Below are 13,088 nucleotides of genomic sequence, written 5' to 3' on the forward strand. Positions count from 1 at the left end.
CCACCAGATTTTTGTGCACCTGCCCACTGCCAGAATCTGGGAAACTGAAAAGTCCTGGATTTAGAGTAAATACTTTTGAGCAACAACTAAAACATCACTGTTAGCAACATCAGTGAGCAACAACATCTTCAATCTGAATTCAAAACACAGCACTGTACCAGTTAGCAGGTGGAAAATAAACTCTATCGAAGCCAAACTCACAACAGAATGTAAGTCCCTCCCCTTTCCTCTTTCATGATCATCGCTGTTTCAGTGGTCAAGAGAATTGTCTTTTATATTAAGGCAAATACTTAGTTTTAAACTCCCCAATTTAAAAAGAAAAATATAACAGCACAGACTTCATTTTGTTCACTTCATTTTCCCAACATCTGTTTGCTTGGGGTACTGTACTGAAAGGCAAAAGATTCTTCTTTGTCTAGTGCATGAAATTGGGTCTTCTGGTAACTTTGGAGTCTTAAAAAAGGGATATATTTCAACGTTCCAGAGCATTAATATTTTTTTTACTTATAGAAGAAGCAATATCTGCTGCAAGTGAGCTTATCAGTTACATGATTGGTAGATAGGTGCTTTCAGCTTGCATGGCCATTGTTACTTCCCATGACAAATCCTGGTCCAGAATTCCATTTACAACAGTGTTAAATTTAAGAAGTGACAATTCTGAAAACTCAAATTGTGAAGTGCAGAGATTAAATCAGATTCTTTCCCATTTTTTTTTTCTTAAATGATAGATAATAATGTTTGGCATGTCTTGTCATACTGTTCACCAAACAAAAATTGCTTTCAAAAAGATAATGCAGAATTCTACATCCCCTCTGGTAAACCAGGCTGGTTTCATTAGCATTGGTTACCTCATTTCTTTCATAAAATACACAAAAAATGGCAATTCATCAGTTTCACTTTCATGAAACTGATTAATTCTTAAGGATTTGTGGGTGGACGCCAACCAATCCTGGAAAACTGCTGCTCTTCCTTGTAGCCTTTTCTTCCAAAATCACAAAAAAGAGAAGTGGAAAGAGAGATATTGATGTCTGCTCCCTGGTATCCAGGGATAGTACACATGGGAATGGTTCTAAGCTGCATCAAGAGAAATTCAGACTTGACATTTGGAAGCATTTCTTTACAGAGTGGGTAATCAAAGACTGGAACTGGTTTCCTGGAGCAATGGTCAATGGGTGGTCAATGCCCCAGGCTTGCCAGTGTTCAAGAGTCAAGTGGACAATGCCCTTAATAACACACTTGAACTTTCTGTCAGTCCTGAGCTGGTCAGGCTGCTGGACAAGACGATTGTTGTAGATCCCTTCCAACCGAAATATTCTATTCTATTCTATTCTATTCTATTCTATTCTATTCTATTCTATTCTATTCTATTCTATTCTATTCTATACACTTGTTCATCTCATTCTCTGAGGAATATGTGTGAACCTTGTTTAGGAAGCTTTCTAGCCTGTGTCTGTTGAACAGTACATAAAATTAATTTGGTTTAGCTGTTTTTCCTATCCTTCTTAAATGTTTTTTTTAATGGTATCATCTATCAGCCTTGCAAATTCTCTAGCAGGTTTCCTTTTTTCTTATGTATTTGAAAATTTTCATTATTAGTTTCAATGCCTCTAGAAAATTTCTCCCTAAAAATATTTTTACATTCTTTTCTTTTTTTTATTCTTTTCTAGCTTCCCTCATTGCAGTTTTATATCGAATTTGATATTTTATCATATTCTGTGTCTTTGTGTTGCAAAACCTCTCATTTTGGAAAGTCGATTTTTTGTTCTTAATGCTTATTTTCTTTACTGTTTAACCATGATATCTGGATTTTGTTTGGTTGTAGTTTTTTTTTTCTTTCTTTGTGTGTGTGTGTTCCTCATACATTTTGTTTCTCACCTTCTGATTAGTGGTATATTTTTAATTTAAGTAACTATTAAGACATTTTTAACCAATTTTTCTTGGAAGTATTTTATCCTGTCAGCAGTTTGTTTTATCTCTTTCAAACTTTCTTCATTCTGTATGTATAGATTCCACCTTTATAGAAAGAGTATCCTCCAAGGGTTATCAGATTTCACTGCTGTATGGCCCCAGTTACTCAAAAATGAAACTGCTAATATATTGTTGCCACTTCAGTCTTCCATCCTGAACCAGGATGGCTCTGATGTAAAAGTCACTTGTTCTCTTGTGAATGCTCTAACTACTCCAACACACAATAGCAGTTTTAAAGTGCAGTTTATACACCATGTTTCTCATATTCACTTTGATTAAGGAGGGTTCACTGAAAATTTACACAATTCTTGTTTTAATTCACAATTATTATAATATTTTTCATCATTTTCAGAGCATATTTTTCCTTTTAAAATTTGGTCAATAACTCCACTTTTACATTTTTCCTAATTCAAGCAGGAATTTCAGTCTGTGAAGACTATGTGACACACTGTGACAGCAAAGGCTTATTTGGCTATTATTTTCTGATATAACCCCTCCCCTGTTCACCAATGCAGAAGACTCTCATTCTGATATTACTGAACTACAATAACAGACAGCATAATGATTATTTTCTTTCAATCAAGTTTCCAACTGGCATATTAAATATTTTTTGTCCATTAAAAGTATATTTTTCATCATAAATATATGGTATTCAAAACTGGGTATTTTCATCATCCAGGATTTTGCAAAAAATATAATTACACAGTAGCATTATATGAAAAGTAATTTAATGTAAACTACCAGTACAGATAGTCTAAATCCAGGTGCTTATTTTTATTTCCCCATTTAACTGAATTTTATGCTTTTAGCATTTATTTCCCTGCTTGTCTCTATTTTTTACTGTTTTTGCAGCCTTTTCTTTATAATCCTCGCAAGGAGTTAATTACCTCAAACTCTTTTTTCTTTATTTGTTTCTTGTTTATTTATTTTTATATTTATTGATGCTTAGTTCTAAAACTTCTTAAAATAAAAGTGCAGACAGCTGAAAATATTTTTCTTCAGATTTCATATTTCTTGAAGAGTTTTCATTTGTTTTTTGTCAAATTTAAACAATTTCTCTTTATGTGAGGGGACTGTCTTTCTGCCTGCCTGTCTGTATATCCCTGTGCTTAGAATTAGAAATATTTCAAAGAACACTGTCCAAGAAATTCTGATCCAAAGCCCCAGACAAAAGTCTACATCTGCCATCAAGAACCTCTCTGGTATCTGTAAGAGCTGCCAATCACCAGCTCCCCTCCTGCACCATTTAAAAGGCTGCTTCACTATCTTGTGCCTGCTTTGCATTCAATGGACTCTACAATCAGAATCCCCCTGTCTACAGGTTTTTTAACTTATACTCCAGCTCTCCATCCTATGTTATGTTAATCCTGAGCCTCTCAAGCACAGATCTGACAAAGGCAGCAGGAACACAGCTGTGGCTCATTCTTTGACACCATTATTTCACAGTTCTCCATCTTCATGTGAATGCCAGCTGGGGCCTTGTTCCTCCCCACAATTCATAATTCACATTTTTAAGCACTGCAAAACACATCTTCATGTACACATTTGGGTTGGTTGTGAGAGTAGAGAGCAAACAGCACTCAACCTGTGAAATCACCTGTGGATTCCAGCTGTTCCTGGAGTTGTGCAGCTGCAATTACCATTATTTGTGCCCTAGGAACAGATTGTAAATAACTGTAAGACAATAAATTATTGCACTGCAGAGGTGAGATGTCTGCAGGCCACTTGTCAGAGCTAGAAGGTTTTGGAGCAGGTTGTGTAAGAACTAGAGCAGAGGACCTTGCATTTTGGTAAGAGGAGATGAAAACAGGCAGATAAAGTCTCCCATTTTGGGGACTTTCTGTTGGGGTAAAGGCAGACTTTTACTCTGTTGGTGAGCCTAGAATTGTGGTAATTTGCATTTTAAATATATAAAGTTCTATTCCTGAACATTTCAGTTCTGTGTCTTCCTCCACTTACAGTCCAAGCTGGAGACACATTCCTTTGTGTTGAATTGCTCATAAATCTTCCTGACAGATACAAATATAGATTTTCAGTATTTTTAAGAAAAAAGTTATTTGAAAGCTGTTCACTCTGATTCTTATTCAGGTTTGTTATATTTTAGCTGTACCAACAGAGTCTAAAGGGGCCATATGTCAAAAGTTTTTCTGAATTCTCAGTTTTCCGGGCTTGCTTGAGCCAGATATTGGAGCTTTTCCATCTGTTAATGAAGATATTTATGGTGCTCCCTCAATGCAGCAGTGATAGCAGCCAGGCCAGTTCATGCAAGTGTCAGATACTTTTAATTTGCAGAAGTTTTAACTTCTTAGGCTTAGCTTGCAAACACATATTCTACAGCACTGTTTGCTAAGAGGTTTATTTTGTATGTACATTGCACATGTTTATGTGACTACAAATCCTCAGATGTGGAGGATACATGGAGGGCAACACAAGGAAATAATTGAAATAATTCTGGAAATCAAATAGCTGTCAAACAAATGTGTGAGTTTTATCAAAAACAAAAATGTTTCTGATGCAAATGAATATGTAAAATGGTCATAGATCCTTTTTGCAATAGGAAATTCAGCTTACAAATAAATTCATCCTGGTTTGTTGTTTTTATTTTTTTTTCTGTTCCTACTGTCCTTTGACCCTCCTGTGCCTCTTGCATAATTGTATCAGTTTGTGAATCCTTGGCTTTGGTGCCTGTAGGGAGTCCCACAAACCCCTGCTCAGACACAGCTGAGAATGGTACTCAGGGAAAGTAATGAGGGGCCAATGCTAGTGTAGTTGGAAGGCAAAAATTACTCAAGAATTGAGAATATGATTATGGAAAGAAATGAGGTCAAAATTCAATTCTCATATAAGTAGCAGAGTTGATAAACTGTTCCATTTGTTTGCCTCCTCTTTCTGTTGTGTGTAGTTGGTGCAAGAGTGTTATGTCTTACAGCTGTCCTGGTCTGCAATGTCAGGTAACAAAAGTGTCATTATTTGTTCCTTTCAAGAAGTAGGACATATGTTACTTATTTGCTGAGCAGAAAAACTGCATCTTTGCCATTATCTCAGCTATGTGCAAAGAAATTGAGTTGTGCTGCAGGAATGAGAATTTGGGAAAAATATAGTGTAAACAAATTATCTGAATGTGTTTGTCCAGATCTCTTTTCTGTATATTTCTACGGATATTTAAATGTTTGGATTTTTAAATTTGAACCCTAAAATCTACCTAAATAGCAAATGATGTATGGATGCAACCTATTAGCATACAGAAAAACTTATTAAAGATATATTAGGCTAAAGATATAATAGGCTAAGATATATTAGGTTAAATATATTAATAAAGATATATTAGCATATATGAGGTAGCATTCAGAATGGCCACTGATGTTTTCCGAAACTGGTTCACAGTTTGTGTTTGTCCATGACCAGACACATTGCTGTGTAAATCTAATCTACTGCTGATGGATAATAATAATATTTTAATAACATTAAGCATGGCAAGTGTACTAATAGATCGGTTTCAAGTTCCTCAAGCTAAATCCCTGATCTGAAGTAGAATCTCTCCCTGCTAAGAAGAAAGTCTTTAGCTGGTATCTGTGAAGTGCCTAGCATGGAGTTTGCTTCTAAGCAATTGTATTTTTAAATACAGTAATATCTTAAAAAATCTTCAGTGCAGAAATAAGGGGAACTCAAAAGACTGCTGATGCAAAAAAAACACACTGATATAGTGAGAGATTTGAGAACACAGTCATAGCAGAAAACTTCTAGCATAAAATCCTCATTTTCTGGGAATAGAATGCAGGTTTTCATTTAGAAAACACAAATGGTATAATAGTTTTGCAGGTAACTTTAAAAATATTTTAAAATAATGACATAAACAAAAATGGCAGGACTAGGATAATGTCAAGGTACTAATAGAAATTGCAGTTGTCTACAGGCACACTACCCTGTGTAGTAATTATCTGTTAATTCAGTAGTCCCTGGCAGCTAACCTATAATTACCATTCTTGTCTGTACTTTCATCAGAACTGGGCAATCTTGGACTCTAAAAGGTTCAGCTCATACCATGTGAAGCAGATTCCTATCATCTTTGTTATGAGCATGAGCCATACCTGTGGCTTACAGCTGCAGTAGGACAATGAATCATAGAATTGTGGAATCATAGAATGCCTGATTTGGAAGGCCCCTGCGAAGACCATGTAGTCCAACCCCCCTACCAGAGACAGGGACAGCTTTCACTAGATCATGTTGCTCAAGGCTCTGTCTAAACTGAGCTTAAGTACTTCCATCGATGGGGAAACCACAACTTCTCTGGGCAACCCGTCCCAGTGGCTCACACACACACACACAAAAAAAAAACCACAAAAAAAAAACACCTTCCTTTATTCAATCTAACTGTACCCCCTTTCAGTTTAAAATCATTAGCTCTTGTCATGTTGCTACACACCCTAGTAAAATGTCCTTCCCCACTGTTCTTGTAAGCCCCCTTTGCATATTGACAGATGACTGTTTCCCCAGAGCCTTCTCTTCTCCAGGCCAAAATCCAACTCTCTGTCTCTCTGCGTATAAGAGGTGCTCTATCACTCTGATCATCTTTGTGTCCCTCTTCTCCAACTGCTCCAACAGGTCTTTCCTGTGCTGGGGACACCAGGGCTGGATGCAGGACTCCAGGTAGAGTCACACAAGGCAGAGTAGAAAGGAATAATCACCTTCCTCCACCTTCTGGCCTTTCTTCTTGTGAGGTAGCCCAGGACAGGGGTGACTTTCTGAGCTCCAGGTCAACATGGCCATGTTGCATTGAGTTTTTCTTCTCCTGATATCCCCAAGTATTTCTCTCAACCCAGTCATGCCCCAGACTGTCCTGGTACTGGGGTTTGCCCTGACCCCGGTGCAGGGCCTTGGACTTGGCCTTGTTGAACCACATGAGTTCCTCATGGGCCCACTCCATGTCCCTCTGGTTGGCCTCCCTGTGCTCTAGCAAATAACTGCACCACTCACTTTGGTGTCCCTCACATGCTGAGGGTGCATTCAGTCTCGCTGTCTGTCACTAATGAAGATGTTGAAGATGTCTCAGCCCCCTGAGGGAGGCCATTTTTTACTGATCTCCATTTGGACACCGAGCCATTGACGGCAACTCTTTGGATGCAACCATCAGGTTCTTTCAGGAACTTCTCCATGAGAAGAAGGTGAGTGCCTGTGGATTTACGAGTTGTGAAAGGGAGGATCATTGGCATGATAAAAAGCACCACGCCATCTTTCAGGATCTGTCTCTTATTGGCCTCAAAGCCAAGCTTGTAACCTCTAGTAGTGATTGTTCACCCCATCTGTCTTATGCAGACCAGAGCCTTGTCATTATCCACCCAAAAACTCACCCCCTCCCCCTCTGGACGTGCAAACCTGGCCTCAGAAAAGAACCCTATGGTTTTTTTGAGTCATTAACATTTCAGTCTCTCACAATAACCAGCTCTCACTGAAAGAAACAACATAGTTTGTTGCCAGAGAAACTAAGAAGCAACCTATTAAATTCTATTGCAAAGCAGCTACTGATTTCAAACTCATCAGGTTGGTTTTACTTATTTCAGGTAAAAGTCTTGTATGCATTAAAGGAAGACACATCATCTGTGCTGCATAAATCACTGCCTTGGCTATGCCCTTAATTATTCAGGCCTTGGTCTCTTTGCCTGCCTAGATCTTGTGTGAGGGAACAGCCTTTGTTATGCTGATGACAGGAAGGTTCAGTTTCAGGTAAGATTTCCCACATCCTGGCTTTTGTTTATGCCTACAAAAATAGACTAATTGCTTCATTTGATACATTGCTTTTATGTGGCTTAAACCCATAAATTCTTATGTAGGAGATGGACTAAATATGAGAAAAGAAAGAGATCAGTCTCTTTTTCATCTCTTCTTCCTTTTAAGTCCTTTATAGCCTTATGTCTAGTGAAAGGGAAGCAAACACACTTCCTCTATAGCCTGAATAGAATGGGGACTAACATGATTATTCTGCAACCTTTGAAAGTTTAGTTCATGTTCATATTCAGCTCCCACCAAGCTAAAAGATTGATATATTCTCTTTTCCTGTGGCCTTTGTGCAATTACAGAGTTGATGGCCTTCTCTGCAGTTGCTTTGCAACTGAAAGCTCTGTGGAGCATATGGCATCTGCTGACCAAAGGTGCCATTCACTTAATTTTAATTCTGTGAATCCAGCTTTCCAAGAGGGAAAATTCAAACTACAGAAGTTGCTAACAATTATTTATTTTTTCTGTCTCTTTTCCTGCATTGCACAGTATGAAATGCAGTCAACTGTAAATAAGAAAGGCTTCACCACACCCCAGTCCTCCCACAGCACCCTTTGCTCCTGCCATATGGCTTTTGCTATGTCCCCCACAAGACTTCTCAGTCCATGTGCTGTCTAATGGTTGGAAGCAGTGGTTTTGGGCAAACCAGCACACTGGATCAGACCAGAGCTGCACAGGAACACACTGAAAACAGCCAGGGGCAAGAATCCTCTCTTTGGGGATGTGCTCCCTGGCACAAGCTGTGGATGTGGCAATCCTCTTGGCAGCTTTAGCTCCACCAGCAGCTCTTGAAGAGGATGGGGTTCATACTGACCCTCCTTTCACCACCAAAGCTGCAGACCAAAGCCAGGAAAGGCCACTCTTGCAACTATTTTTCCTCTGTGGTTTCTCAATTTGTGCATTTTAGGTGCTTTGAAAAGGATGCATGGGATGGAAAACCTTTCCTTTTCTTCTTTTTTTTAAGCAATAAAAATATGTTTCAGCTTTTCTAGAGCATATTCTCTTTGCAATTAAATATCTCCACATTTCATAATTCATCCAGGTACAACTATGATAAAAAATCACAACTAAAAATCTTTTATAAAAGCTTCTGTGGGTGAGCAGTTCTTATATCATTTTAGACACTAACCCCACACCAATATAAATAACTCACAGACAAATATTCATCTGCCAGCTGACAATTCCCTGTGACAACTGCAACATTTAATGAAATTCAGGAAACAATGCCATGAAAGTTTGGAAAACAGTCAAAAAGCCACAGCACAGAACAGACAGGGTAATTTTCAGGCTGGGGGAACCATAATTTTATATATTGGAGGTTAAATGAAATTTTTATTTCATGTGCACACTCTGAAAAGGTCAATGCACATTTAAAAAAGAATACTATAGTTTTCATGCAATAAAAAAAATCTTTTCTCTGATAAGATGATTATATGGCAGAATATGGAAAGGCAGATACTATTTGAAAGTTATATTTCAGGTTCATTAGTATCTCTTTTTTACAGAAATGTTGTGTAAAAGTGTGTTAAAATTTAATTCCCCAGATTCTAAGCAAATATAAATAATAATTGTTTCTTAAAATTTGTCTCTAATGGAATATGACCGATGAGAGATGAGAGTACATCTAAAAAAAAAATCCCTCTGAACAAAACTGTTGTGCAATATATATTTTCTTGTTGAATGCTGTTAATGTCACCCTCCACAGTGACTTTGTTTAGTAGTTCTCTAAGGCAAAATTACTGAGAAGTATATTTTCATGTATATTGATAGCTCTAATATTTGGAGTATTTATATTGAGACAAAAATCATCTTGAAATATTTTTTTCTGATTACCTGAAATGTAATCATGGTGGAGTTAATCTGATGAATCCTCTCATTGTAATGAACACATCTGAAAAGGACAGATCGCAGTTTAAAAATTTATATTTCTTTTTCATCAACAACTAGAATGGAAAAACAATAAAAAAATCTATCTCCCAAACATACATTCAAAATAATCAAAATCTCATACCTTTCCCCTTCACGCCACAAAAAAAAAAAAAAAAAAAAGAAAAAATTAAAAAATCGAAGACATCTGAATAACTGCTGCTCTTGTGCTTTGAATATTTATATGGGCTGTATTCTAGACTCCATCTGACAAGACCATGAGCGGACATCACTGTAGAAAGAATTTGTATTCCTTGACAGACTTACTAACCTCTGATTTTTCACTCTTACCCTTTTCCAGAAGGTTCCATTCTATGACAGGAGTGACTGAGGAGGTTGTGTTAGACTATAGTACCAGAAACTGCCTGGGAAAAAATATTGATTAGTACAAATTCCCTCACTCTGTGCTTTTGGAGCACAAGCTGGGGTCCCCCTGATGATTCAACTTGCCTGCTCACCTGGCACTACTCTTCATTGCTCCAGCAGGACACTGCACTGTGACATGGGGAGCTTTGGCCACAGGCCAAAGAGATAAATAAGAGATTAGGGTCTGTAAGGAAGAGATCAAGGGATGCAAAAAAGTATTTTCATCCCTCTGGTGGCTACAGTGAAACTAAGCCAACTTCAAATGTAAAAAATGTAAAAAGCACTATCAAATGTTGATTTTTTTTTTAAATGATTGAAGAGTAATATTGTATCAAGTAAAACATTTAAGCAGAAGAAAATGCAGTAAATTAAATACTAATGATCTGTATGCTTGAGTTAAAGCTACAGGTAGAATATTTCTATTACCTTGAATATGACAAGGTCCAACAATGCATTCTTCAAGTTCTGATTATGCTCACAGTGCATTAATCATGTGCACTGGTCTGCAAATTTCAGCTCTTATTATTGGGAAAGGGAGAAGACATTGAATTCCAGCTGTTGTGGTTTATGATGATAATGATGGTTATTGACATTATTATGTGCCTTCACAGACATACTTGAGTCCCACGTTGAAGGGACTTGGCAAAAGTGATCCTTCAGTGAGGAAAAATCATCATGAACTGCATGTATGTTGGAAATGCTGAAACCCAAACTGACTAAAGATATTCTGAGGGTTCATAAATTATAAGAAACAAATGCAGCCACATTAAATGTAACCCTGGACTACTCTTCTTAAAACATAGCTTTCCAAAGATGTGCAAAAACACTTTCTAAGACATGAAATTCTGCTGTTGAATTAACTGATATTGCAAGTAAAGAGATGTTTTGTTTCAGTGGAGTTCTCTGTGTGTTACTACTGGGGAAATGTACTGAAACAAGTTCACCAAGGATCCTTAGCCCACAGGTGTCCTGAAACAGGGCTTGTGTTGCACCAAACCATTCCTTGATCCAGGATTCTCCTCCTGCAACCACATGTGCTCTTTCTAGATGGGTGTCTCTAAGAACCTCAAGAATCTTGGAATTAGGCAGATAAGGTTTCTGTGCTATAAGTCTGTTCCATTGTGCTCCAGGATTCTCCTCCTGCAACCAAATGTGCTCTTTCTAGATGGGTGTCTCTAAGAACCTCAAGAAATCTTGGAATTAGGCAGATAAGGTTTCTGTGCTATAAGTCTGTTCCATTGTGCTCTCCTCTGCTACTCTCACTACAGCAAATTATGAGCACGTGTGCACAAATGCTTAACAAAGTATTTCCTGGTTCAACACTACATGAGAGCCATATCTCAAAGGAGCAAAGCTCTTTTGTGAAATGCAATTACAGTAATGGATTAGGTTGGTGTTTGGCAAATGTGTTCTTCAATATATGCATCACTGTAGAAAGCTGATTTACTCATAGTGATAAGAGGTTTACTTGACATTGCTAGCTCTGCCATCTTTATAGTGGTAGTCAGACAACGTATTTACTCAAAAAACTAAATTAATAATAATAAAAAATCACTCATTGAGAGTATAAAAAAAATATTGCCCAAAGGGAAAACTTGCCAATCATGGCTTCATTTACAATAAATACTCATGTCAGCTGGACAGGAATTCTCCATTAAAAACAGTAATTTGGTGAAGTGAACAGGATTCCAGGGTTGATAGGAATTGCAGGCATCCTGCTTGGTTACAGCTGTGAAAAAGCTCACTTTTAGTGCCTCTTATCTGGACAGTGCAGCTTTCAGAGGCATTTGTGCCTTCTGGACTCAGAGATATAAAGTTGCATAAATAACTCCAGCCTCAGTGCTCCAAGGTAGAATAAAGAGATTACTGTTTGTTTGGGTTTTTTTTAAAGAGGGAAACTGACTGACCGACATTTAGGAGAAAATTGATTTTTTTTCCCCTGTCAGGGTTAAGAACTAGCCACCAACCAAGCCCCAGTGCAGAAACTCAGAAGCTCCCCCAACCAGCAGGATCAGGGAGAGAACTGGAATAGTAAAAGAGAGAAAACTTGTGAGTTGAGATAAAGAAAGTTTAATAGGGAAAGTAAAAGCCATGCACACAAGCAAAGTAAAGCAAGGAATTAATTCACTGCTGCCCATGGCAGGTAGGCATTCAGCCATCTCCAGGAGAGCAGAGCCTCATCACATGTAACAGTGACTTGGGAAGACAAACATCATTACTCCAAATTTCCCCCCAACCTCCTTCTTCCACTCACTTAATAAACTGACCATGATGTCACATGGTTTAGAATATTTCTTTGGCTCACCTGTCCCAGCTGCGTCTCCTCCCAACTTCTCACACATCCCCCAGTCCCTCACCAGTGTGGCAGTATGAAAAGCAAAGAAAGGCCTTGGCTCTGTGTAAGCCTTGCTCAGCAATTAAAAAAAAAAAAAAAAAAAAGAAAAACCAAACCAAAAAAACCAAACCAAAACAAAAACCAACAGAAAACCCCTCTCTGTATTATAAATCCCGTGTTCAGAACAAATCCAAAACATTTCCTCACAGCAGCCACTGTGAAGAGTATTAACTCTACACCAGCCAAAACCAGCATATTCTTGAAATTTAAGAGAAAATAAAAGAACAAGAAAGAGAAATTTTATAAGTATGTTAATTATATTGATTCAAGTACTTTTTCAAAAATGATGGTTATTTGTGCTATTCAGGTACCTGAATAATTCCCTTTCAGGGCAATTATTTTTCTCGATTGCCTAGAGAAGGAGATCTGTTTCATGCTACAGAACAGCAGTGTATACCCTAAATGCCTTTTTTGAGATATAAAAGCCAGGAGTTGCACATCAGGCTAACACCCTCCTGCCCTGATGCCCCAAGAAAATCTGAGAGAGCAGCAGTTTGTACAAGGTGACAGTAATCTCACTGACAACAAAGAGCAAGAGCAAAGCAAAGGAAGTGTTAATCCAAGTACTCTGGATTTTCCTTCATCATGCAACAGGGAAGAGTCCAAAGCTTTATCCAAATTGTGGCTTCTCAGTGAATTTCCATTGGTTAGCATCTTCTGG

Source organism: Haemorhous mexicanus, chromosome 5, assembly GCF_027477595.1.
Source record: "Haemorhous mexicanus isolate bHaeMex1 chromosome 5, bHaeMex1.pri, whole genome shotgun sequence".
Lineage (NCBI taxonomy): Eukaryota > Metazoa > Chordata > Aves > Passeriformes > Fringillidae > Haemorhous > Haemorhous mexicanus.